At 46.1% G+C, this 25,069-nt stretch overlaps 1 protein-coding gene and 1 long non-coding RNA gene across 37 annotated transcripts in view; one reads left to right on the top strand and one right to left on the bottom strand.

Annotated features, from left to right (window-relative positions):
* Positions 1 to 19,896, bottom strand: part of Ncoa3 (nuclear receptor coactivator 3) — an 83,248-nt gene extending 63,352 nt beyond the window's left edge. For 29 of the 34 annotated variants that reach the window (XR_015683448.1, XR_015683447.1, XR_015683449.1 and 26 more), the window contains exon 1: positions 19,774 to 19,872. The gene's annotated coding sequence lies outside the window, so the exon portion shown is untranslated. 34 annotated transcript variants of the gene reach the window in all.
* Positions 19,897 to 19,979: 83 nt separating this feature from the next.
* LOC100909912 (uncharacterized) lies at positions 19,980 to 23,899 on the top strand. Of its 3 annotated transcripts, none has more exons than XR_015684835.1 (3): positions 19,980 to 20,192; positions 20,897 to 21,064; positions 23,409 to 23,899. It is a non-coding gene; the product is annotated as an uncharacterized LOC100909912 (long non-coding RNA). The 3 variants fall into 3 exon arrangements; XR_015684834.1 differs by having other exon boundaries at positions 20,897 to 21,541; XR_015684833.1 differs by having other exon boundaries at positions 20,897 to 21,831.
* The last annotated feature ends 1,170 nt before the right edge of the window (positions 23,900 to 25,069 follow it).

Here is a 25,069-nt window from a genome sequence, read left to right as displayed (position 1 = left end):
AAACTCAATCAAACTCAATCAAATCAAATGGAAAGATGCTTTACATTACCAGATTAAAAGAAAATCAACATCCACTATTTAAAAACCAGCCTCCGTGCTACCACAGACTTCAAGGAACTCATAAGTTTTGCTTGAAATAAAAAGCAGTTGGCCCAGAAAGATGGCCAGTGAGCAAAGTGCTTGTCAACAAGCCTGGCTCTCGAGTTAAATAAAACCCCTAGATTTTTACACAAAACAGATTACCACAGGTTATCTTCTAACCTACTCACACACACTAGCACACACTCACACACACTGACACATGCACGCCACACTCACACTATGACAGGCAAACACACATACAAAATTAAAAGCTTTGTTCTGTGTTTTTATTTTTATGTGTGTGAGAGTGCCTGCATGAGTTTCTTACGCACTATGTATATGCAGTGCCCACAGAGGACGGAAGAGGGTGACCGATCCCTTAGACCTGAGTTACAGGCAGCTGTGAACCACCTGATGTGGGTGATGGAAACCAAACCTGGGTCCTCTGGCAAAAACCACAGCCTGCATGCTAGGGTTAATGGTGTACGCCACTTTACCACTTTTTTATAGTGAGTGCCCAGAGCCAACAATGAACAACCTCTCTCCAGTCCCCGGAAAAACATTAATTGTACAGGAAGTTTGTCAGTAATCCTTATTCTCTTCCTTTGGTTTCCTGTTTCCCACAGGAACAAGAAGGAATCGATTTGTAATTTTAAAAAAGATGCTGTTAAGGGGGAAATAAAAAAATCAAAGGTCTTTTTATAAAATAACCAAACACATGATTTTAAATCTGCACAGTTCCCCATTTTGTTCAAAAATGAAAGCAGAAGTCTTGCTAGGTGTGGTGGAGCTGGCCAGAGAGCAGATCGTGGGAGGCAGAGGGTAATAGGTTTGAGGCCAGCCTGAACTATATAACAGAAAGTGTTGAAAATGCAGATGTTGAAGACCTAACTCGGGGCTGACATGCTGGGCAAGGCCTGTGGCTCAAACCCTAGCACTCACCTGGGCACCAAAAATGCTCCCCTTCTCAATCCTTCCTCTTAGGCTTCCGTTCTTAACTCTTTGTTCATGTATTACTTTCTCAGTGAAACTTAACATAACTGAGCTAAAATATAAACACCAGTGTTAGGGATAAAGCCTAGTAATACCAGAACACTTACCTAGTATGCACGAAGCCCTGGAATTGATCACAAAGACAAAGACAAACCGACCGACCGACTGACCGACCGACCGACCGACAGAGCATGCTTGAGTGGAAGGGATTGTGGAGGTGGCGAGGACCAGTTTGAAGGCAGGCTATTTCAGCAAAGGTAAAGGCACAGTTGACAGTGAGCAGCCAAGGCCGGGGAGGCTGACTGACAGGGGAGGGGAGGCTGCAGGCCAGGAGGGAATTAGGCTGAGAAGAAAGGGATAAATGGTTGAAAATGTAGAGAGGGCTGGAAAGGGAAGTCATGGAGAGGTCAGAAGACACACAGAAGCCGAGAAAAGGATGAGACTGAACAGGGAGAACCCAATGGCAGGAGGGTAGAGGTCCCTGTTCCAGCAGTTATTCCGGGCCTGAAAAAGTTACTTGCACATTAAAATGGCTTTATTTCTAAACTGGAAGCAGCTCGAGAGTGGGAAGCACATCTGTCATCACTCAAACCCTCAACTCTTCACTGGAGAATGCAAGTTTAGTTTGCAGGGTGAGAGTTGGTTTTCTTAATTGTTGTTTTGGGGTATTCTGTTTGTTTGTTTTTCTCTTTGTATTCTGTGTTCTCAAGACTAGGTCTTTACTATGTAACCCTAGCTGTCCTGGAACGTACTGTATAAACAAGGCTGGCCTCAAAACAATGTTACTCCTCCTGCCTCAGCTTCCCTTGCTTTTAATCCCAGCACTTGGGAGGCAGAGGCAGGTAGATCTCTGAGTTTGAGGCCAGCCTGGTCTATAGAGTGAATTCCAGGAGTCAAGATTCTATAAATTTACCAAAGTGGGGTAGCTGAATCCCCTGAGCCTTGGGCTTCAGGCCAAGATAGCAGTAGAGTAACACCATCTCTCAAAAATAAATAATTAAGTTGAATTCATAAAGCCTGACTAGCCATTCCTCAATGCCACTCTACCTTCTAAGAGATGAAGCAGGACAGGCTTAGGTTACAGTGTATCTTATGATCTGCTCTTCCACACCTACCTCAGCCAACTTGCAGAACCAAACAGCCTGGGCAATTGGGATGATCTGCTTACCTCTGAGTCTAAAGAATGGTTAATTTCAGTAGGAAGCCTGCTGATCTTCTATGGCACTAACAGAGACCTGAATAAGTTAATACCTTGAATAGTTCCTCATAAAATCTGGATCTATCTAAATCTTTTATACTTCTCAAAGCATTTTATCCAAAATAGGAGTCTATAAATTTACACAAAACTATAAAAAATGTTGTATCATATGCATTATAAATCCACTATAATCAAAATCATTTAGAATCATGAGATGTATAAATAATTTCCAAGCTCAGCATTTACAACAGTGTCTCCCCAGGCAACCCTAGAGCACAACACAGTTTCTAGGATGTGCGGCTTATGCGCTGCTCATACAACTGGCAGAGGCCATTTCGCACTGACAGGAGGAGCTTCAAATTCCAGTCAGGCAACTGCAGTCACAGTCGCACTGAATCAGGAATATAAGCGTGCCTGCATGTTATTATGGGAAATAGTGGAAAATTTCACAGGCTGACATCCAGAATGTCTGCGGTTCCTTTTCATATTTCTTCCTGCAAAGCAGTTATTAGAGCAGTCGAATTTTTTTAAAACTGGAAATTTCCACTGTTTTTTTTTTAAAGTATCCTTCTTAGATGCAAACTGAAAAAAATGTTCCAAAATTCCAGTATGTCAAGATAATTCAGATAAATAACTGTTTTTTAAATGAAGGGAATAGTAAATAACCTGGGGTCCCCATCACCTCTGAGAGAAGAGAGACATCCAGTGAGGCAGGCAGACGCTTAAGGGTACAATAACTTAATAGAATACTACAACGCTACAGACATGCTTTCTCATTAGCATATGCTTCAAGCACTCAAAAGCTGACCTAAGCAGTAGACAGTAAAGTAGAAACCATAAGACAAGACCAGCATGGTGGTGCCCTTAACCAGAGATGCTCTAGAGGCCCACGTAGGTGACAATACCAAGACCAGCATGGACAGCAAGATCTCATCAGAGAAGGGTGTGAAGGGTGCATAAGAGTACACATCTCTTTGTAGAAATACATTCTACACATCTGTACAGCCCATATTTTTAGGGCTAGCATACACCTCGGTGGTAGAGCAACTGCCTGGTGTGTGCGTGGTTACTAGAACTGAATGTTTCCAGCATGAGGAGGAAAGCATGGCGGCCGGGAAGCACAGCTTACTTGGCAGAGTGCAAAGCAGGCATGATGCCTTGGGTTTGAGCCCTAGCAAAGCCAGGCGTGGTGGTTATGCCAGAACTTGGGAGGAGGAAGTAGTCTCCAAATTTAAGGCCAGCCTACAGGACATGCGACTCTCTCCCAAAAAATAAATTGGTAGTGGTTCTGTTTTATTTGTTTGTTTTCTTGATTTTAAGGGAATGTAAAAATTCTCAAGCAAAACATGGTGCTTCCACTCTGCAGTGGTAGAGGCGGCCCAGAGCCTCACTCCTGGGCGGGATACTAAGAGCCAGTGTGTTAGACCAGCTCCCAGCACCTTTTCATGAGATCACACCAGAACGTGTGTGATGCTCTGCAATTCAATTCATATTAAGTGAGAAAACAGACAAGATTATTTTCGCCCTTTTCATACAATGTAGCCCAGGCTGGTCTCAAATACTCTAAGTACTGAGGATGACTTTGAACTTCTTCTGACCCTCCTGATTCCTCCCTCTCAGAATGCTGGAATTAAATCGTGTAGCACCAAGCCCTGTTTATACAGTGCTGAGAATCAATCCCAGGGCTTCCCCCTACTTACGCACGCACTGTAACTGGGCTACATCCTGAGCCAGACAAAGACTTATTGATTCATTTATTAAAGGGATAAAAAGATTAAGTGCCAGACCAAAACTGACTTTTAACAGTCAAATGCAATAAGAAATAACTTCTGGGGGTTGGGGATTTAGCTCAGCGGTAGGGCACTTGGCTAGCAAGCGCAAGGCCCTGGGTTCGGTCCCCAGCTCTGAAAAAAAAAAAAAAAAAAAAAAAGAAAAGAAATAACTTCTGCTTAAGATCGCCATGGGCTGGGAGATGGTTAAGTAGGCAAAGGCATCTGCAATGAGGTATGAGGACAGAGAGCGTAAATCCTCAGAGGCTACTGAGAAGCCAAGTGCACAGCTGAGTGTAACCCTGCACTCCTGCGGGAAGATGGGAGACAAAGACAAGACCGTCCCGGAAGCTACAAACAGCTAGTCAGGACTGTACAGTGGGAAAGAACAAAGAACCTTGCTTGAAGCAAGGTGGCCTTTGACCTCCACATGCATGTATACATGCACACACGTACAGATAAACCTTGAACATTGTTATCTAAGACAGGGCATGATGGTGCACATCTTTAATCCCAGTACTCGGGAGGCAGAGTTATGTGGATCTCTTTGAGGCCAGCTTGGTCTACAGAGCATGACAAACACAGCTGCAAATGAGACCCTGTCTCAAAAAAAACAAGCAAACAACCTTTGGCTATGTGGTATGCTTGTAATCATAGCACTCAGAATGCTGAGGCAAGGGGTTGGGGATTTAGCTCAGTGGTAGAGCGCTTGCCTAGGAAGCACAAGGCCCTGGGTTCGGTCCCCAGCTCCGAAAAAAAGAACCAAAAAAAAAAAAAAAAGAGGGGCTGGGGATTTAGCTCAGTGGTAGAGCGCTTACCTAGGAAGCGCAAGGCCCTGGGTTCGGTCCCCAGCTCCGAAAAAAAGAACCAAAAAAAAAAAAAAAAAAAGAATGCTGAGGCAGATGGATCATGGCAAGTTCAAGGCTAGCCTAACTACATAAGAAGATGTACACGACCCCCACAAAAGGGCAATCTATTATGCTTATATAGCTTTATATCTTATATTTTTAATGACTTATTTTTAATGAAAACTGGTACTTTTGCCTGCATGCGTGTCTGTGTGGGGATGTCAGATCCCCTAGAACTAGAGTTACGGACAGTTGGGAGCTGCCATGTGGGTGGTGAGCATTGAACCTAGGTCCTCTGGAAAAACAACCAGTGCTCCCAATCACTGAGCCAGCCCTGCTTGTTTAACTTTCCAACCATCCACACATAGCCCAGAACTTGAACGTATCATACATACCCCTGACTATCAGTTAAAAGGTACCCCACCACTGACTCAAAAGCTACATCAAAACACCCAGCTACTCACTTGTGAAACTTTGGAAGAGTGGGAACAGTTTTCTAAGTACAGCTCTAGGTCAACTGTCAAGTGCCCTTATAGCATACATCTTCACATGGGAATGGTGCAGGTACCATGAATCTTGGGTAAGGTCCTCAAGTTTTGCAAAACATTTTTTTCCTGAAACAGAGTTTGTGTAGCCCTGGCTGTCCTGGAATTCCCTCTGTAGATCAGGCTAGCCTCTGTCTCCTGAGTGCTGGGATTAAGGGGATATACCACCACTACCCAGCTGAGAACATTCTTTTTTTAATGTTTTTGTTTTTTTCTTTTAAATATCTGTCCTGTATGTATGTTCTACTTGCATGTATGACTGTGTACTATGTGCATGTGTTTCACTCACATGTATGACTATGTACTATGTGCATGCCTGATACCTGCAGACATTAGAGGACAATGGATCTCTTAAAACTGGAGTTATGGATGTGGGTACTGGAAATGGGAATCAGGCTCTCTACAAGAATAAGAGCCAGGCATGGTGCTGCACTTGGGAGGCAGAGGCAGGCACATCTGAGTTTGAGGCCAGCCTGGTCCACAGAGGGAGTTCAAGACAGCCAGGCTACACAGGGGACACCCTGTCTCAAATAAATAAATAAATAAATAAATAAATAAATAAATAAAACCAGGTATTTTTAACTGCTGAGCCATCCCTCAACCCATAAGTTTATTATTTATCTGTGTATCTGTGTTAAGTATGAACAGTCATGTGATTATCTGAAGAGGCCAAAAGAGGATGTTAGATTCCCAGAGCTGGATGGAGTCAAAGGCAACATGGACACCAGGAGCCAAACTCATCCCCACAAGAGAAGCAAGTATTCTTAACCTTTGAGCCATCTCTGCAGCACTTCACAAAGCACTTCTAAACCCCAATGTCTGGACAGTTAATTTTTTATTGCCATGTAACCTTTAGCCAGCCCCAGAGTCTGTCTAATTGGTCTAAGCCCTTTGGGTCAGGCCCTGGACTGCTCTCTGCTCAATTCTGATCTATCACCAGGGTGGGATGGGAAGACACAGGACACTTCAAGCTGTGAACTGAAGCACTGACTCTGATTTCTCAGATCTTCTGCTGTTAATTTTGTGGATCCTGGAAGATGATCAGGAAGCCTGAAACTGCAGGTTCTGTTTACCTGAGAACGAATCAACAGGATTGAAAGCTACTTGGCAATAATACGGCACAGAGGGGCTCGAGGGGGGCTCTGGGGTTGAGACCACTGTTGCTCTTGCAGACAATCTGGGTCTGTTTCCCAGCACCCGCAGTAGCTCACAACCATCTGAAACTCCAATTCCAGGGAACGTGCCCTGGCCTTTTCTAGCTTCTGCCAATACTGCATGCACTCATACATATCGAAGTTGATTCAATAAATAAACTACATGGACGACTCCCAAGAAAAAATACCCAAAGTTAAACTCGGCCTCCACACATATGCACAAACATACAAACATTCACACATGCTGTGTGTGTGTGTGTGTGTGTGTGTGTGTGTGTGTGTGTGTGTGTGTGTGTGTGTGCGCGCGCGCGCGCGCGCTCATGAAGGAAGAAAACAAAGAGAATTCACTGAAGGTAAAAGGAATTTTAAATTAAAACAGAATGAGATTTCCACTACACATCCACCAGAATGGCTACAGCTTAACAAGTGTTAATATCAGGTACTGGTGAGGATGTAAGAGTGGAACAGTCTCATGGTTTCTTAATAGCTGACCATACATTTGCCATAAGATCAACAATTCTACCTTCCAAAACTCATCCTCAAATGTCTACGGTAGCATTATACGTAACAGCCAACAGGTGGGTCCAATACACTGGCGTCTGAATGGTGACTGGGTAAGGCTATATACACGCAGTACTTGGCAATCGACAGAACTGGTCTGTGGAAAGGTACGGCTCTCTCACTCACGGTGCCAGTCTAAACCAGGTAGGCTGGCACAACCTGGGCTGAGGGTGCCGCTTGGAGGCACGGCTCTTGCCTGTTGGCATCCTGTGTTCGACCACCAGCAGCAATCCCAGTACAAAGGTATTATGAAGGGGCATGGCTGGACTGAGACAGCAAATCCACCCAGGTAGCACACCCGTAATCCAAGCGCTGAGAGCGAAGCAGGAGGATCTGGAACTCCAAAGCAGTCAGTCTAGTCACACAGCAAAGTTCTAGCCCAGTTTAAGATGCACAGTAACAGCCAGGCATGGTGGCACACGCCTTTAATCCCAGCAGAGGCAGGTGGATCTCTGTGAGTTTGAGGCCAGCCTGGTCTACAGAGTGAGGCCAGGAAGCCAGGGCTGTTACGCAGAAAAAAAAAAAATCCTGTGTAACTTTAATTTAAAAAAAAAAAAAGAAAGAAAATCAATTTTAATGATGGTATAACCTCTCCTTTAGCCTATCACCCACCAGAGGTAGTGGAAAAGAAAGATACCGGAAGCGGACTTGTTTGGAAAGGTTCTTTGGAGTAACTCCTGTCTGTGTTGTCTGGAAATTGGCAGTTCAGTTCACATGTTAGCAGCAGCAGCTCCATCCACTTCATGGACACAGCAGCAGTCCAGTTCGGTAGAGTCGGGATAGCAAACACAAATCAGCAGTGATGGCACTACCCTAGCAGAGACAGCGAGGGCTTAGCCTCGGCTGAAGTCAGCAGGACGGACCAGGAGGAACGCCAGAAGTTCTCTCCTTCAGAAGCAAAAAAAGAGATTAGCAAAGATGCGAGACCTACAGCATTGCATAGCTAGCTCTACCAGCTCAGCCAGTGTCCTTGTCCCTGAGTCTTATTTAGAGCCTCTAAACATCATGTGCCCTCCACCTGCATCCGCCTCAGCTGACATCACTCTGCCAATCAGCCTGAGTCCGAGGAAGCAGCGAGAAACCGCAGCACACCACCAGATTTTTGGTTTCTCTCTATGGAGTCTCGACAAATGCACCTCAACTGCGCACAGTGTAAGGTGGACCGATATATGTGCGTTGTTAGCAAAGAATCCTTCATCACGTGTCCTTTCGTGTGCCTGCTTTAGCAGAACATCTTTTTTCCTGTGTCTGTTTTAGCTAAACAGTCCTTCAAGAGTCTGCCTTAGTTTTTTTTTTCACCTGTGTCCACTTCAGGAAAACACCCCTTTATGCGTTTTGCCCCATAACTGAATTCATAAAGAACCCTTACGTTTTTACTTCAACCCCATCTCAAAAAAAAAAAAAAAAACCAGCAAGGTCCAATCTCACTGTTGCTCAGATTGGTGGAGTTGAAAAGAAATGACAATACAGTATTCAATCCTACAAACTACATAAAAGCAAATAAGAAAAGTGAGCCTAATGGGATGATCATAAAGTGTTGGGTAAGTACAGACTTACAGACAGACAGACAGACAGACAGACAGACACACACACACACACACACACACACACATAAGCAAAACTGGAGTTTTATTAAATAAGCCAGGTATGGTGGCTCATGCCTGTAATACAGCAGTCAAGAGGTTAAGACAGGAGCACACCACTTCCAGGCAGGCCAGCCTAGGCGATACAGAGCTCTGGGGTTCTTTTATATTAGCATTGATAAATAGACGTAAGATAGATAGATATAGGTAGATAGATAGATAGATAGACAGACAGACAGACAGACAGACAGAACGAACAAACTATTTCAATCACTTTTTTATTGTCTGTTTTAGTTTTTTTTGGCAGGGAGGGTGTTGTTTTGAGACAGAAGGTATCACATAGCCTGGGTTAGCCTCAAACTTGCTATACAGGATAACCTTGAACTCCTGATCCTCCACCTAGGAGCTCAGATTACAACTTTTCATCACCACCTAACAGGTGCTTATAATCACATTTTTAAAAATAAAGAACACAGGGGCTGGAGAGATGGCTCAGCGGTTAAGAGCACTGAGTGCTCTTCCAGAGGTCCTGAGTTCAATTCCCAGCAACCACATGGTGCCTCACAATCATCTGTAATGGGATCTGATGCCCTCTTCTGGTGCGTCTGAAGACAGTGACAGTACAGTGTACTCACATAAATAAATAAATCTTTAGAAAGTGAAAGAGAGAGAAGCTGCCTGTAGTGACCCACTCCTGTCAAGACTTCACCTCCCAAATGTAAAAATAAAGAACTCAACAAGTAATGACAGAAGTCTTTAATTCCAGCACTCAGGAGACAGCGGAAGGCAGCTCACTACGAATTGAACACCAAAAAGGGAGAGGGAGAGAGGCAGAGGGGAGAAGAACTTGCTGGGTATGGTAGAGCTGGTTTGTGGGAAGAGAATCCCCAAAAGTTCAAGACCAGTTGGGCATGGTAGTGCATGGTGGTGCATGGTGGTGCATGGTGGTACAGCTGATTATAATCATGTTTTTAAAAGTAAATAGGCAATGGCAATAGAAGTCTTTAATTCCAGCACTCAGGAGGCAGAGGCAGGGGGGGTCTGAGTACAAGTTCAAGGCCAGCCTGGTCTGTATAGCAAGGGCTACATAGAGAAAACCTGTCTCAAGCCCCACCCCCCTCACCCCAGGAAAAAAAAGAAAAAAAAAAAAAAAAGGTTCAGGACGAGCCTGGCCTACACAAATGAATTCCTAGCCAACCAACCAGGACACACACACGCACACAAAGTTCATGGGAGGGAAGGTATAATATCTCACATACCATTGCCTATTAAATAGGGGATCAAGTAACCCAGACTACCCTAAAAGTCACTATGTAGCCAAGGAAGACCTGGAATTTCTGATCTTCTTGCCTCTACCTCCCAAACACTGGGATTAAAGTGCCACTATAATCTGTTTAGTTCTGGGAACTGAACTCTGTGCCTTGGGAATGCTGGGCGCTTTATAACTACATCCCCAACTCCATTTTAAAAATTATATGAAATGCAAAAGAACCTTTTAAAAAAAGACACTTTGAAAGAATAAATGTGGAAGATTTAGCCTTTCTAATTTCAAGACACTAACTAGACTGAGAGTTTGGCATGGTAATACACCAGCTCTCAGGAGCCTGAGGCACGAGGATTTTGAGTTCAAGGCCAGTTTGATCTACATGACAATTTCCACTGCAGGCATGTGGAAGCTTGTGTGTGCGCGCCTGCCTGTGTCTGTCTGTCTGTCTGTCTGTCTCTCTCTCTCTCTCTCTCTCTCTCTCTCTCTCTCTCTCTCTGTGTGTGCGTGTGTGTGCGTACGTGTGTGTTCATGTATATGAACTCATAAAGAGGAACAGAAGAGTACAAGGACCCAGCAAAGATGCCCTGGAGCTGGACTTGCAGGAGCTGTCAGTCACAGGAGTCAAAGCTGAAAATCAAGCACAGGCACTGTAGAGAGCAGCGCCGTCTCTCCGCTCTCCGCCCTCGGCTTCGGAGGTCAGGGGCCCTCAGCTCAGCTTTCCTTCCTACTTGTTAGGATTGGGTTTGTTTTGTTTGTCAAAGCAGGATTTTAATCCACAACCTACACGTTTCATATTTTGATGATCCTCCTGCCTGAGCCCGTCAAATGCAGGGCTTACAGGCATGAACCTCCATAGCAGACCTGGGAAACTACTTTCCACCTTTACACGGCCTCATCTACTATGGCAAAGTCCCTAAGGCCAGACCAGACCCTGAGCTCCATCTTAGTAATTCCTAATGTGATGAATTTGTAAAATGTGGTAATACTGTGTCTGTCTGTCTGTCCTGGGAAAGAACACCACTGACCCTCCAAGGTAGGCAAGATGTGGGGAGTTGTCCTCTGGTGGAATTTGACTTTCCCAGTTGCTGTCGAACAGGTTCCAACAGCAGGGGAGATGTGGGCTGGGAAGAGAGAGGGCTGTGTCACTGAAACACAACTACCAGCAGGATGTATTGGTCAGGCAAGCAGATCAAGGCCAGCCTGGTCTGGAGTTCCAGGGCTACAAAGACCCTGTCAGAAAAACAAAAACAAAAACAAAGCCCTACAACTAGTCAAATAAAAGAGGAAAAAAAGCAGTAGCTCATAAACCCAGCGCTGGGGTTCTCTGCTACACAGCAATAAACTCCAGCTCTAGGTACAAAAGATCCTCCCACATCCCTGTCTCCCACACTGGACAGTGCACACCTCGGACGTCCACAGGTTCCAGGGGACATCTTCAGAGTGAGTCAGCACTGAGTACTGTGGCTACATTTACATCATCCCATCTGACAGAAGAGCTGAAGTGAGGAGTTGGTGTGCACATGTAATCCCCGAATTTGGGAGGCAGAGGCAGGAGGATCACAAGATGGAAATCCACCTACTCTACATAGCAAGTACCAGACCTTACAAGACCCTGTCCGAAATATAAAAAATAAAAACAGGAAGCTTGGCAGGGTGTCCCTATGCAGTGTCATGGGGACGGCTCAGGTACACAGTAGTCTTGAAAGCAACAACTGCCCCGGAGAGAAACAGCCAGAAGCATACAAAGTACTGAACTCCTCACCGCTAGATGCCTCAAAGGATACTGCTCAGACCGCAGAAGGGGGAAAAACACTTGGGGCTTTCTTACATGTATCTTTTTCAGTTGTTTTGAAACTGAGGAAGGGATCCTGCTGCTCTTCCAATAGCAGTTAACTTCCATTATAAAAATGTCAGTTTGGAACAGATTATGAGAAACAATTGTTCTTAAGTGAAATAATTTAGTCTTGGGTTTCAGTTAAACAGTGCTCACCCTGAAAGCTCCCCTTTCCCACCGATGCCTTTCTCTCCCTCTCCAGGCTTTCTCCTCGATTGTATTGAAGCTCTCAGATGCCAGAGAGGAGGAACAATACCACAACACAGCTGCAGGCTTCCTGCCTGCCCGCCAGTCATTATTCTCAAAACCAGAGGACTTTCAAACGCTGCCTGGGTTGCTTTGAAATTCCCCCTTTCAGATTTCCCTTCTTCATGGACCATCTCCTGAAAAGAATGGCCTCAAAAATGTCTTGGTGCACCAACGAAAATTCTAAGCAAATGGAAAGTCGCCGGCCTTGGGTATGATGGGCTAGCTACAAACGGCTTGGTAAAAAGCCAGTCAAATGTACATAACAGGAGAAAAAGCATACTCCTGACTAAGCACAGGACAGGCTTTTTCTCATGGACATATCAAACCAGTTCTGGGGAGAAAACAAACTTACATCAAAATTGCAACATTAAACACTGAAATATCACCATCAAGTTTAAAAAGGGGAAACTACCCCGTGTGTCTCAAACTATGAAAAGGCCAAGACGCCCCTTCTTTAGACATTTTACACCAGAATGAAAGACAGCATCTTAAGTTTCCGAGAACAGACCAGATTACCAGCAATCGCCTGACAACCTGGACTCTCATTTCCTCTGATCACATTTTGAATGCAGAACACTCAGTAAATTCTTACCAGATTGCTGAGCTATCCCAATGAAGAGACTCGAACAGAGGTGGTTAATTATCTCCCCAGCAGACCATAGGGGTTTTGTTGTTGTTTTGTTTTGTTTTGTTTGCCCTTTATCCAAAAGCATTAAAAATGGAAGACCCGTAAGTGACAACTTGTCAAACTGGTAAAATAAACACAACTTCCCAAGGTACCTTATACTGACAGAAAACAAAGGGACCAACACCATCTAGTGATTCCTTACTCTAATACAAGATAAAGTAACTCGTCCCCTGAAGTGTAGTGCAGTGGGATTCAACCTACACAATTAACACTCAACCCAGCATCAGGTCCGCCCACCTGAGGCCAAGGAAGACGCTGGAGCCCTTGCCGTCATCATCCATACACGCACTCAGACTCACCTGTTCAGCCTGGGCCAGGATTCCCTTCCCACCATTCTATGGGTAACCGAGAATTCAGTATTAGAGTTAACGATTTATCCCTCACTAACTAAGGAAATCAGACCTCTCAACAGAACAGCAGTATAGAATCATCAACCAAAAAGTCATACCTCTTCTTGAATCCATCAACACAAATATTAGCAGAGAAGAAAAGCAGAACACAGATAACAAATTGGGTCAGGTCAGATACCTGTTCATTTGCTGTGAGAACATTTTTTTTCAAGATACATTTTGTCAGTCAGGTGAGAGTCCTGCCTGTAGCCCACATGACTACGGTCTGGTTAGTGAACTACGCCTTTATTACTGCCCATGGTAAACTGACCTAGACAGCAATTCCTACCAAGCTAAATGAACGCTGACCAATGGCAACTCCATTTGCAGACTAAGAAGATTATCTAGTGTGCCGTGAGCTAGCCTCACTCACTACTGCCGAGCATCTTCTGGCCACTTTCCTGTCCCTTAACTTCCCAACAGAGATAGGCAAGGAAAGGTGATTAAAACAAGTCAATTCCACCATTTGTTGGGGGATTGAAACAGGTTAGAATCCCCAGAGACCCCGTCAGGACAATGGGTACATATTTACCTAGCATTACCTAAGAATCCCCCAGGTCCACAGAGGCCCTCCTCCACACTGCCCATTTCCCCTCCTAGAATGCACTCAACATGAGAGTCACAGTCTTTTTGCTGCAGCACCCCACCTCACAACTCCCTGCAACCAAAACAGTCACATCCTTTCAGTTACCATGAGAGAAAGCGAACATGGGCTCCAGTGCTAATGTGTGGCTCCCAGAGCTCTAGCCGGTCAGTACAGCAAAGAGGCTACACCATGCTACTGTGTATATATCGTGGCTCAGACCCAGCTGGTACAGAGATCCCTTGCTCAATGGACGACAGGCAACAAGAACAACTCTTGTTTTTCCAATCCCAGGAAGCTTCAGCTGAGTAAGGAAGGTATTAAATGTGGCCAATTTGCTATGTAGACAAACTGCCACTGGAGGCAATAGTCATTCTAAACTTGAAACAAATTAAAAGTTTCAAAAGTATATCCTCTGGCAGACAATTAAAATTATAGAGTTTTAAAATGCAAGGAGAAACCCTAAAGCCATTTACATCAACAACCAATTAGAGACAGGACAGCGGCATTTGGGTTTCCTTGCTTCATACCCTATTACCCAAACTCAAAGACACTGAAATTGTTCTCCAACAGTAGTCTCAACTTAAGAGAACTACTGTACAATCATACCACTGTGGCACAAAAGACCAGACAGTGATATGCTGGATGTGTGTGCAGGTGCAGACTTTCAAGGGTGTACTCCATTAATGACATGCAGGGACCTAACTCGGGTTGGTAGGTTGTCCAAACATCTTTAGCCACTGAGCCAGGACTCTAGGGCAAGACTGGATTCTGTAAATTAGAAAGAATATCCCTGACATGCTGACATGGTAAGAAACTACTATTTCAATGAGTCAAAATGGGCTTCCTGGCACATGACCCCGCAGGCAGGCAGGCAGGCAGGCAGGCAGGCAGGCAGGCAGGCAGGCAGGCAGGCAGGCAGGCAGGCGCGCGCACACGTACACGTACACGTACACACACACACACACACACACACACACACACACACACATTCTCTCTCTCTCTCTCCCCTCCCTCTCTCTCTCTCTCTCTCTCTCTCTCTCTCTCTCTCTCTCCCCACCCCACCCCATCCCACACCACACACATTAAAAAAAAAGTTGTTGGGACTGGAGAGTTGGCTCAGTGGTTAGAAGAGCATTTGTTGCTCTCTCTTGCAAAATTCCTAAGTTCATTTCCCAGCTCCCACTTTGTAGTTCACAATCATCTGTAACTCCAGTTCCATGGGATCAAGCACCTTCTTCTGACCTCAACAGACACTATGGTACATATACACACATAGAAACAAAAAGATCCATACACATAAAGTAATAAAGTAATTCAAAAATAATTAAGTTGTCATTTCACTCCATTTCGTGGGAGGCAGATACAAGAGAGGCACTTTCGGTTCATGCCAGCCTGGTCTACAGTGAGTTACAGGACAGCCAGGACTATAAGGTAAGAGCCAATCTCAGAAAAAAAAAAAATGAAAATAAAAAACATGAGTCAAGAATGCATTAGTAGGGCTGGAGATGGCTCAGCAGTTAAGAGCACTAGCTGCTCTTCCAGGAGTCCTGAGTTCAGTCCCAGCACCCACATGTGGTTGTTCAAGACCATCTATAAAGGGAGCTGACGCCCTCTTCTGACATGCAAATATACATGAAGCAGAGCACTCAGACATAAAGTGAATAAAATAAACAAAAAATGAAAACAAGTCATTTTAAAAAAAGGCATTAGTGCTAGGCCACAAACATAAAATAATGAAAAGGCCAACTGCAGGACTGAGTTGGGAGCTACTCTGGTCTACATTATAAAGGGGGAAAAGACAAAGAAGGTCTTGATGGCCTGGAGACACACTTCAGTCGCAGAACACTTGCATGTGTGAGGCCTGGCCAGTGTGTTCCATCCCTGCACCCAAGGAGAAAACAAGATGTAAGCATTTTCTTCACACATCTCCCAGAAAGAGGATCCCGGGCCTCACAGTGCACTCCCTCCTTAATAAATGAGTTCATATTTACTAAGAGGGTGGAGGTGCCCTACAGAAATTTTTATACCAGGGGAAAATACAACCTAAAATCACTTTTGAAGCATAATAATAAATTTAACTAGGGGTGTGAATCAGTAGTACGGCTCTCAAAAACAAAATGTAGACATGGGGCTGGGGAAATAGCTCAGAGGTTAAGAGCACCGGCTGCTCTCGCAGAGGATTCAGGAATCTAAGCAACCACATGGCAGCTCACAACTGTCTATAACTCCAGTCCCAGGGGTCTAGAAGCCTCCTCAGGCACCAAGCACACATACGGTGCACGGACGTATATGCAGGCAAACACCTATACACATAAAATTACAGAAAAGGAACATGTTTTGTTAAAGTCAGAGATAATTTACTATGATCCCTGATAGCCTAGCTGTCCTATCAGGCTAGTGTTCTCTTCTAAGATCATTCCCTAATGTACAAGCATGGACGAGACTGTGGAGGCCAGAAGACAGCATGATCCCCAGAACTGAAGTTACAGGCGGTGAGCTGCCTTGTGGGTGCTGGAAAGAGAACAAAACTCCTCCTGAGAACCAGTAAGTTCTCCTAACCACTAAGTCGCCTCTCCTGCTCCTGCTCAATCATTGGAATGAACTGTTAAGTATTTTTAGATATTATTTATTTTATTTTACGTATATGACTGTTCTCTCTTTGTATGTATGTGCAGCATGTGTAGGAGCCTAGGAAAGACAGATAAGGGCACTGGATGCCACAGGGCTCACGTTTTAATAGGTTGTGACCCGCCATGAGGGTACTGAGAACCAAACCTGGGTCCTCTCTCTGAAAAAGCTGCAAGGGCTCAACCTCTGAGCCATCCCAACTCCCCTGTAGTAATTTTTAAAACCAGTCTAGCAAAACAAAGTGGAACAGGCCTACATTCTCTCTCACGTGAGAAACTGAAGCAGGAGGCTGCGCTCAATCAAGGCCAACCTAGATGCTAAGCTAATTAACTTAATGATTCAGAGACTGACAAAAAGTAATAAATTATCCTGAGGTGTCATACACCTCTAATCCCAGCACCTCAAGGGTGAGGCAGCCAGATCATGAGTTCAAGACCGACCAGAGAAATATAAGCTCCGGATTCTACAACAGCCTGAGCAATGAGACCATTTCAAAACACCTAAGACAGGAGCTGGAGAGATGGCTTGGTGGAGAGAGAACTTGCTACATGTTCAGGGGGTCAGGATTCAGATCTCACCATATACATGGCAGCTCACTGCTTGTAACTCAGTTCCAAGGAGTAACTCAGTTCCAAGGAATCTCTTTTGGCCTCCACAGACAGCAGGCAGGGGCACGGATGTGGTGCACCAACCAACGAACATTCAAACACCCATCCGTGCAGATTTGGGGGACTGGATATATAGTTCAGTGGTTAAGAACACTGGCTGGTTGTGCAGAGCACCTCCGTTTGATTCCCAACACCCTCGAGGTGGCTCACAAACACGTTTTGTTTGCTTTATTTTCATTTTTTGAAACGGGTTTTCTGTTTTTCACTGGCTATCCTGGAATTCATTCTGTAGACCAGGCTGGCTTCAAAGCTGCTTCTGCCTCCAGAATCCTGAGATTAAAGGCATACTACACTATGCCCTACTCACAAAGCATCCTTCACTCCAGTTCCAGGGATGTGACACTGTTCCTCATCTGACCTTTTAAGCAGTAAGTGTGCACATGACGCACATACATATAGGCAAAATGCTCACATATTTAAAAAATAATCTTAAAAGAAAAAAAGACAATCTTGACTATATGCTGAAGTTTGTGTTTTGAAGACCTCTTTAAAGGATGTTTCCTGATAGAAACATCCTCCATAACTGCTTACAATTAGAGCCTCCCGTTTTGCCTAGAGTCCCCCAACTCTAAAATGTACTTCTTTCTAAATGCCGAAAGCTGTCATTCCCCGTTTTGTTTTTTTTTATGCTGATTGGACAATTAAGTCTTTCTATCAACATATAAAATACCCCATAATTTGGGATCACAGGCAGTTTAGATTACTGCTCATTTAAATTCAGAACCGGAAGCTACCTCCGGCGACACCGGAGCTACAGTGGTTGGTATCACTTTACCTGTTACAAACAGAGGCTTCCTCTTACAAGGAAGCCTCAGGGTTCTACATCCCACAGACTATTATTTCTTTAAGGGTTTTAACACAGCAAACAGCAGAAGCACTAAATTCAAGGGCCTAACAACTATCAAGCTTAAATCAGTGCCAGATGGGTGCCTGATGTCCACAGAGGCCAGAAGGGGGCGACCGATTCCCTGGAACTGGCACTAAAGATGGTTGCAGGAAGCTGGGAGTCAATTCCAGGTCCTCTGGTAGAGCAGCAATCAGTGCTCTTAAGCACTGAGCCACCTCTCCCGCTCCTACAAGTTTTAAATAACAAAAAGAAGAAAACACTACCCCCCCTCCTTGTTCCTGCTCTCAGTATACAGCAGCTGGGGTTTGTTTCTAATGAAAATACTCAAGTCTTAAGTCCCAAAGCCAAACTTACTCCAAGAAATGCTAACCGTCGTTACCTCAGAGAGGGTTCCGAGTGGAAGAGATTCCTTTTTCTGTGTTTTCATACCTTTTCAGTTGAGTGGAAAAACCCATCCTGAATAACTGATTGTCATTTAACTTTTTAGAAGAACAAACCTCTCACAAACTCAGAGGTTTACACTGCCATGTTAGTCCACAGCAGTATTTGCTGAAGATACACCCTTGGCTCCAGCACCAACCTGCAGAAACAAATGTTAAGGCTTTGGCATTGCAGAGATCAGCAGGCGTTTAAATCTCAGGCCACAGAAACCCTGATACGGGACCTCTCATCTTATTCGGTCCACCTTGCCCTGCAGCAGATAGGGGATTGGCTCTCCTTCCTGGTCTTTTTTTTTTTTTTTTTTTTTTAACCTCACAAGCTTAATTACAAAAACAAGTTGGCTTTGAAGCGCTACTTAGAAACTGCAAAAAAGGGAAGTCTTCGCATTTGGGAGGGGAAAAAAGTTTCTCGACTTCAAGACACTCTCCAATCTTCCGGGTCATACAGTGTGGAGTCCTGGGCTCCTGTTCCGTGGGCCTAAGATGCTCTGGCCTCTCCAGGCTGCTCTTCTGGTTAACTTTTCCACCCTAGACACCCTCAAGCTGCCTAGGAAGTAGCACTGCCTCCCACTTCTCTTGCAGGCTGTGCGGCTCGGGTTCATTTAAACTATTGCAAACAGAATCAATGAACGAACCTAGACTGGGAATTTCGTAAGATGAAAGCGACCACGATGATAGCGGATACCAGACCGCAGAGCACGTATCCACGCCGCACAGAGGGGAGACCCCACACTCATCCCATACAGACAGCAGAGCCTGCATCCACGCTACACACCTCAAACTCCTCATCCGCAAAGCACCCACCCTAGACACAACGAGGACCCCGCATCCACACGGGTCCTCGCCCCACACAGACCGCAGACCTCGCACTCATACCTCACATCTCCGCTCACCCGGCGCACACTAGCACACACCTCTCGCACACCGCACTCATCTTACCCGCCCTGCATCCACCCTGCAGACCCCGCACTCACCCTGCATCCACCACACACACCTGGCAGACTCAGGAGCCACGCCACATACCTGGCACATCCCAGACTCCACATCCATTCCACACACCCCGCACACACCACAGACCCCGCTCTCACCACGCACACACCCCGCGCTCACCCTGCGCGCAGAGCAGACTCCGTGTCCGCCGCGCCCGCTCACAGCGGAGCCGCAGCTCCTGCCCGAGGAGCCGCCCGCGTCCGCCCCGCCGGGCGGCGCCGGCGGGAAGAGGAGGCTACGCTGAGCTTCTCCGACCCGAGATTCGCCGGGGGGAGCTCCAGCAGCAGAGGCCGCGGCCGCGAACTCCTCGCGACCCTGCACGGGCCCCGGAGCCCAGCGCCGCCCGCCCGATCCCGGTCGTCTGCGCCGCGCGTTGCTGGCGACCCCAAGACCCCCGCCTCAGGCCATGCCTCCGGCCTCGCCTGCTGCTCGCCGCTGCCTTTCTCTCCACTCACCGCTCGCCGCCATCTTCCCCAACGCTGTTCTCGATCGGAAACTCACAGCTCAGCCCCGGCCGCCGACACCGACTCCGCCGAGGCCGCCGCCGGCGCTCTGAGGAGCTGAGGCAGCCGCCGCTGAAGCCGCGGCGCGGGGGCCGCCGGGATTTGTAGTCCCGCGGCCACGCCCAGCACTACGGGTCCCAGGGGGCCCTGCGCGAGGCAAGAGGCGTGGTCGCAAGGCCTGGGTTGCCACCAGCTTACCCATCCCCTGGAGCTAAAGGGGGCGTCCAGCGTTCGATTTCCCGTGTGCCTGTCTCCATCCTGGAATTCCTGACCTCTATGGAGTGTTCATTGTGCGCCAAGCACCGTTCCTCAAGACGAGTAGCTGAGGGGGCGTCATCCTTACTTTTCAGACGAGCAAACTGAGGCCCGAGGTAGGATCCCTGCTAAGTCACTGACTTGAAAGGGTTTTGGGTCACAAGATGTTCAGTCCTCAATGTGGTCTCTGAGTGTCGGGATTGAAACCAGAGAACAGCTTGCGTTACAGTGGGGAGAATTGAGAGACACCACCTTAACCAAGTGCGTCTTAAACTTGGTGCCAAAAGAAGTGGCTCAAACTGTCACCCCATGCCTCCTGAAAGGATGCGGTGCATAGAGCAGAAAGCTACCAAGGTAATGTACTTGCTAAAGCAAACCAAAATAAGTGACCTGAATCTAACGGAATAGGAAGATACAAAAACAAACGCAGAACGTGCAGCATTCTACAGAACCAGCCTCTACCAATGAAGCCAATCCCAGTGACCCCATGCCTCCGAGGGTAGAAACAGAAGAAACAAAACTTTAAAGCCAACCCGGGGTGGGGGCAGGTTTGACCAAAATAAATAAGGTCAAAGTCAAAGGCAATAAACGTAGACCAGGCTACCCTCCAACTCAAAAACCCAGCTGCCTCTTCCTCCCTCGTGCTAGATTAGAGGCATGCAGTAGCATCCCGGGCTTTTGGATAATTCTTATATAAAAAGAACTTGGAAAGGAATCTGGAGATAGTGGGATAAAATAGATGTCTTGGGGCACAACTGTATAAAATGTGTTCGGTGTGAATAAGATTAACTCTATCCTAACTCTCTGCTGTTACCTCCAGGATTTCCCACCTGCACGATGGCAGTTCCTGCTTCACTGTTCTGCAAGTGTCCACTCTTCACCCATGGAGTTAGTCACACAGCAGCCAAGTCCCAAGCCGGGTCTGGTGATGCACACCCTACGCACAGGAAGCAGAGGCAGGCAGATCTCAGTTCCAGGCCATCCAGGGGTACATAGGGAAATCCTATCTTAAAATTCATAATAGAGGGGCTGGAGAGATGGCTCACTGGTTAAGAGCACTGACTGCTCTTCCAGAGGTCCTGAGTTCAAATCCCAGCAACCACATGGTGGCTCACAATCTGTAATGAGATCTGATGCCCTCTTCTTGTGTGTCTGAAGACAGCTACAGTGTACTCATATACAATAAATAAATAAAATCTTTAAAAAAATTCATAATAGTAATAATAATTCTAAGTGTAACAAAAGTACATTAAAATAATTATTGATTCAAGTGCAATGTTATACTGAAATGTATTCAGACATATGCATAATATTTATATATGTATATGCTCAGAGTAGAACAGATAGGAACAGTAAAAACAAATTGAATTATGTCAGAAAAAGATCCAAAAAGAAGCCAGTCGTGCTGCTGAGTAACATCTGGCAGGCCCTAGAGTCAGAATCGAAAGCAGCTGGGTGACATCAGGTAAATGATCAGTGAAGACGCCACTTTTATCCTTCCCTGTTTGCCCAGTCCCCAGGAAGGGATTGACTTGTGTCCCTTCTTCGAAGTAGGGTTGGTTCTAAGACTGTTGCCCAAAAGACACACAAGTCCTAGGGTGAAGCCCTCAAGCCTAGGGCTTAAGAATGCTGACAGCTCCTACTTTCTCCTTCCTGGCCCCAACTCTCCCTCTCTGAGAAGCCAGAGGGAATGGGAGCACACCAGTTGACAGAGGCTGAGATCCCAGGCAAGACCCAACAGCATCTGCCTGCCTTGTAAGTCCCTGTCCTTTGAGGCCCATGATGCTTACATCACCAACAAGATTAGCACCAGAGAAGGGTTGGAGGTTTAGCTCAGTGGTAGAGCGCTTGCCTAGCAACCGCAAGGCACTGGGTTCGGTCCCCAGCTCCAAAAAAAAATAAAAAAATAAAAAAGGGGCTGGGGATTTAGCTCAATCGTAGAGCGCTTACCTAGGAAGCGCAAGGCCCTGGGTTCGGTCCCCAGCTCCGAAAAAAAGAAAAAAAAAAAAAAAAAGATTAGCACCAGAGGTAGGCCTGGTAGGGCACACCTATAATCGTTGCGTTTAGAAGGGAAAAGGACAAAGCCTATCCTCCACTACATCTGAAATTCCAGGCTGCCTACACATGGTAATTCCAGGACTCAAGAGGCTGAGGCAGCAGAACTGTCAGGAGCACTGGGCCAGACATGCTAGGGCTACCCAATAAGGGTCTATTGAAAGGAAGAAAGATGGAGGGAGAGAGAAAACTTAGTTCAAATTCCAAAAAGGAATGTATTCTACTGGTCACACTTCATGTCATGTATGTAAAGGACAGAACCACCAGAGTGGTTCCAAAAACCTAAGGAGTACAACTTGTCGATCACTTGACCTAGATGAAGGAGAAAACCCTAAGGGAAGGCCAGCAAATGGTCCATCAGGGAAAGGCCCTTGCCATCAAGCCTGAAGAGTGAGGTCCCAGGACGGAAGGAGGGGACCAGCCCCCGAGAGCTGTCCTCCAACACACGTACTATGACAGGCTCCACCCTCCTCCATAAAATAAAGGGAATCATCATTCTATAAACCCTATATGTCCCTTCCTCCAATTTACCCTCAAATGTCTCAAAGATGAAAATACGGGATGGTGGGTGGCAAGGGTGCATGTGAGCAAATGTGGCATTGCCAGTAGATTTCCTTTCAGAACACCATGCAGGCTAGCTGGTTTCAGTTTTTGTTGTTTGGTTTTTTTGGCAACTTGACACAAACTAGAACCATCTGGGAAGAGGGCATCTCAAGTGAGAAAAGGCTTCCATCGCATTGATCTGTAGACAGATCTGTGGTTCATTTTCTTGAGTAAAGATTGGTGTGGCAGGTCTAAGTCCTATAAGGGCAGTGCCACCCCAAACAAGTGGTTCTGGGGTGTATACGAAAGCAGGCTGAGCAATCCAGAAGGTAGCATTTCTCCATGGCATGGGTTCCTCGGTGATGAACTTTTAAGTGGAAATCAACCCTTTTGATCACGGTGTTGATCACAGAAACTGAAAGCCAACTGCAGACAGGTACACAGGTGTTTGCCACTTTGGCTGCTGGGATTGAACCCAGAACCTTATGCAAGCTAAGTACTCACTCGAGAGCATTGAGCTGTGCCCTCAGCCTGCCTTTCTCATAGGCTCAAATTTTCTGCAGACTCAAGCATTTCCAAAGTAGGAAAGTTGGGTGTTTTGGGACTCGTGTCAGACAAGGAGGCCAGTACCAGCCAGAATTCAGAGCACGTATATCTTTCAAGTACTCTGGGGTTTTATTTTGCTTTCTAACATGGGTTTGTTTTGTCTTGTCTTGTCTTTTGTTTTGAGGCAGGATCTTAAAGCTGCAGCCCAAGTTAGTTTCGAACTCACGGCGGTCCTGGCATCTGAAGGGCAGCAGCACACCCAACTTTTCTTCTTGTACTTCTTCTCCCCCATTCATGTAATCTTTGCTCGGATGCCGATGACCCCCATTTCAGAGATGCGGGAAAGGAGGCTTTGAACAAATCAGTCACTCAACCAAGGATGTACACCTGGCCAAGCCTCGGGCTCTTCCTCATTGCACCTCTTCACCTATGTGCAAGCAACAGATCTTTCCAACAGTCTTCTGGACATTCCTAGAGGTAGCTCAGCCCTTGACCTTTTGGCTACAATCAAGAGTAGCAACAGAACTGAAGTTGATGGCACACAGGGGAGACGGAGGCAGGTAGATCTGATTTTGAGACCAGCCTGGCCTACAGAGAGAATTCCGGGACATCCAAGGCAACAAAGAGAGACCCTGTCTCAAAAGTAAAATAAAATAAAATAAAATGCTGAGTACAATCACCACAGAGCCTGCTCATCAAGCATGAGGCTCATGCGGTTGTGGTCTCTCATCACATCACAGAGAGCAGCAGAGCCCTGTTGCTCTGACCTTAGCCTCATGCTCACCTGGTGGCTGTCACGGCTGCGGCATCACACCAAGTTGCAAGGAAGCCCCTAAATGCAGTCAGCACTGGAACCAGCGTCAGGAGGAATACTATGCCCACACTCTTTTTTTTTTTTTTTTTTTTCCTTTTTTCGGAGCTGGGGACTGAACCCAGGGCCTTGTGCTTGCTAGGCAAGCACTCTACCACTGAGCTAAATCCCCAACCCCCACACTCTTTTTTTTTTTTTCCTCTCAATACCTCGCATTCCCTAGCTCAGTCAAATGCCCCTTGATAGCTCCCGGTAAGTAGGGATCTGGGTCAGAAGGTCATCTCTAGATGTGACGAATACAGAAGTCCAAGTGAGTATCTCTCCCTTAGGCTTTAAAGTGAACAGGTGAGCAAATGCCTCCAGGTTGAGAAATCTAGCCCAGGGGCTTCCTTTCTTTGACTGTTACATGGTCTCACTTTTTAGCACAAGCTGTCCAGGAATCCACTATGCCCTCCAGGCTGGCCTGAACCCCACAGTGCTCCTCCAGGTTCTGCCTCCCTATAGCTAGGCTTACAGGTGAGAGCCTCTATGCCTGGCTCCCAGAGACTCTGCTTCTGTCTCATTGCTGTCCCTGGCCCCTGAATTCATCTTTTATTGTGTTGCTAGGGGCTGAGGGTATGGGCTGTAGGGCTGGAAGTATAGCTCAGTGGTAGCCTAGCATGCACAGAGTCATGGATTTAATCACCAGCATAGAACAAAAGAGATTTAAAAAAAAAAAAAAGTAGTGCTACATAATTCCTGGCATTAGGAGGCTGAGACAGGAAGATCACAAATTCAAGACCAACCCAGGCAACTTAGCAAAATCCTTCCTCAACTTTAAAAGAAAAAGGAAGGAAGAAAGGAAGAAAGGAAGGAAGGAAGGAAGGAAGGAAGGAAGGAAGGAAGGAAGGAAGGAAGAAGGAAGGCAAGAAAAGTGAGGAGATGGGAGCTGGAGATGTAGCCCAGTGAGTCCGTGGCTTGGAATCCTCAATTCAGTCCTGGTATCGCTAATTAATTAAATGAACAAATAAATAAATAATGGGTTTTAGCACTTAACCA

The sequence above is a fragment of the Rattus norvegicus genome, chromosome 3, assembly GCF_021556685.1.
Source record: "Rattus norvegicus strain SHRSP/BbbUtx chromosome 3, alternate assembly SHRSP_T2T, whole genome shotgun sequence".
Taxonomy (NCBI): Eukaryota; Metazoa; Chordata; class Mammalia; order Rodentia; family Muridae; genus Rattus; species Rattus norvegicus.
Note: the sequence above shows the minus strand (reverse complement) of the source record. Positions and strands in the feature narration are given on the sequence as shown.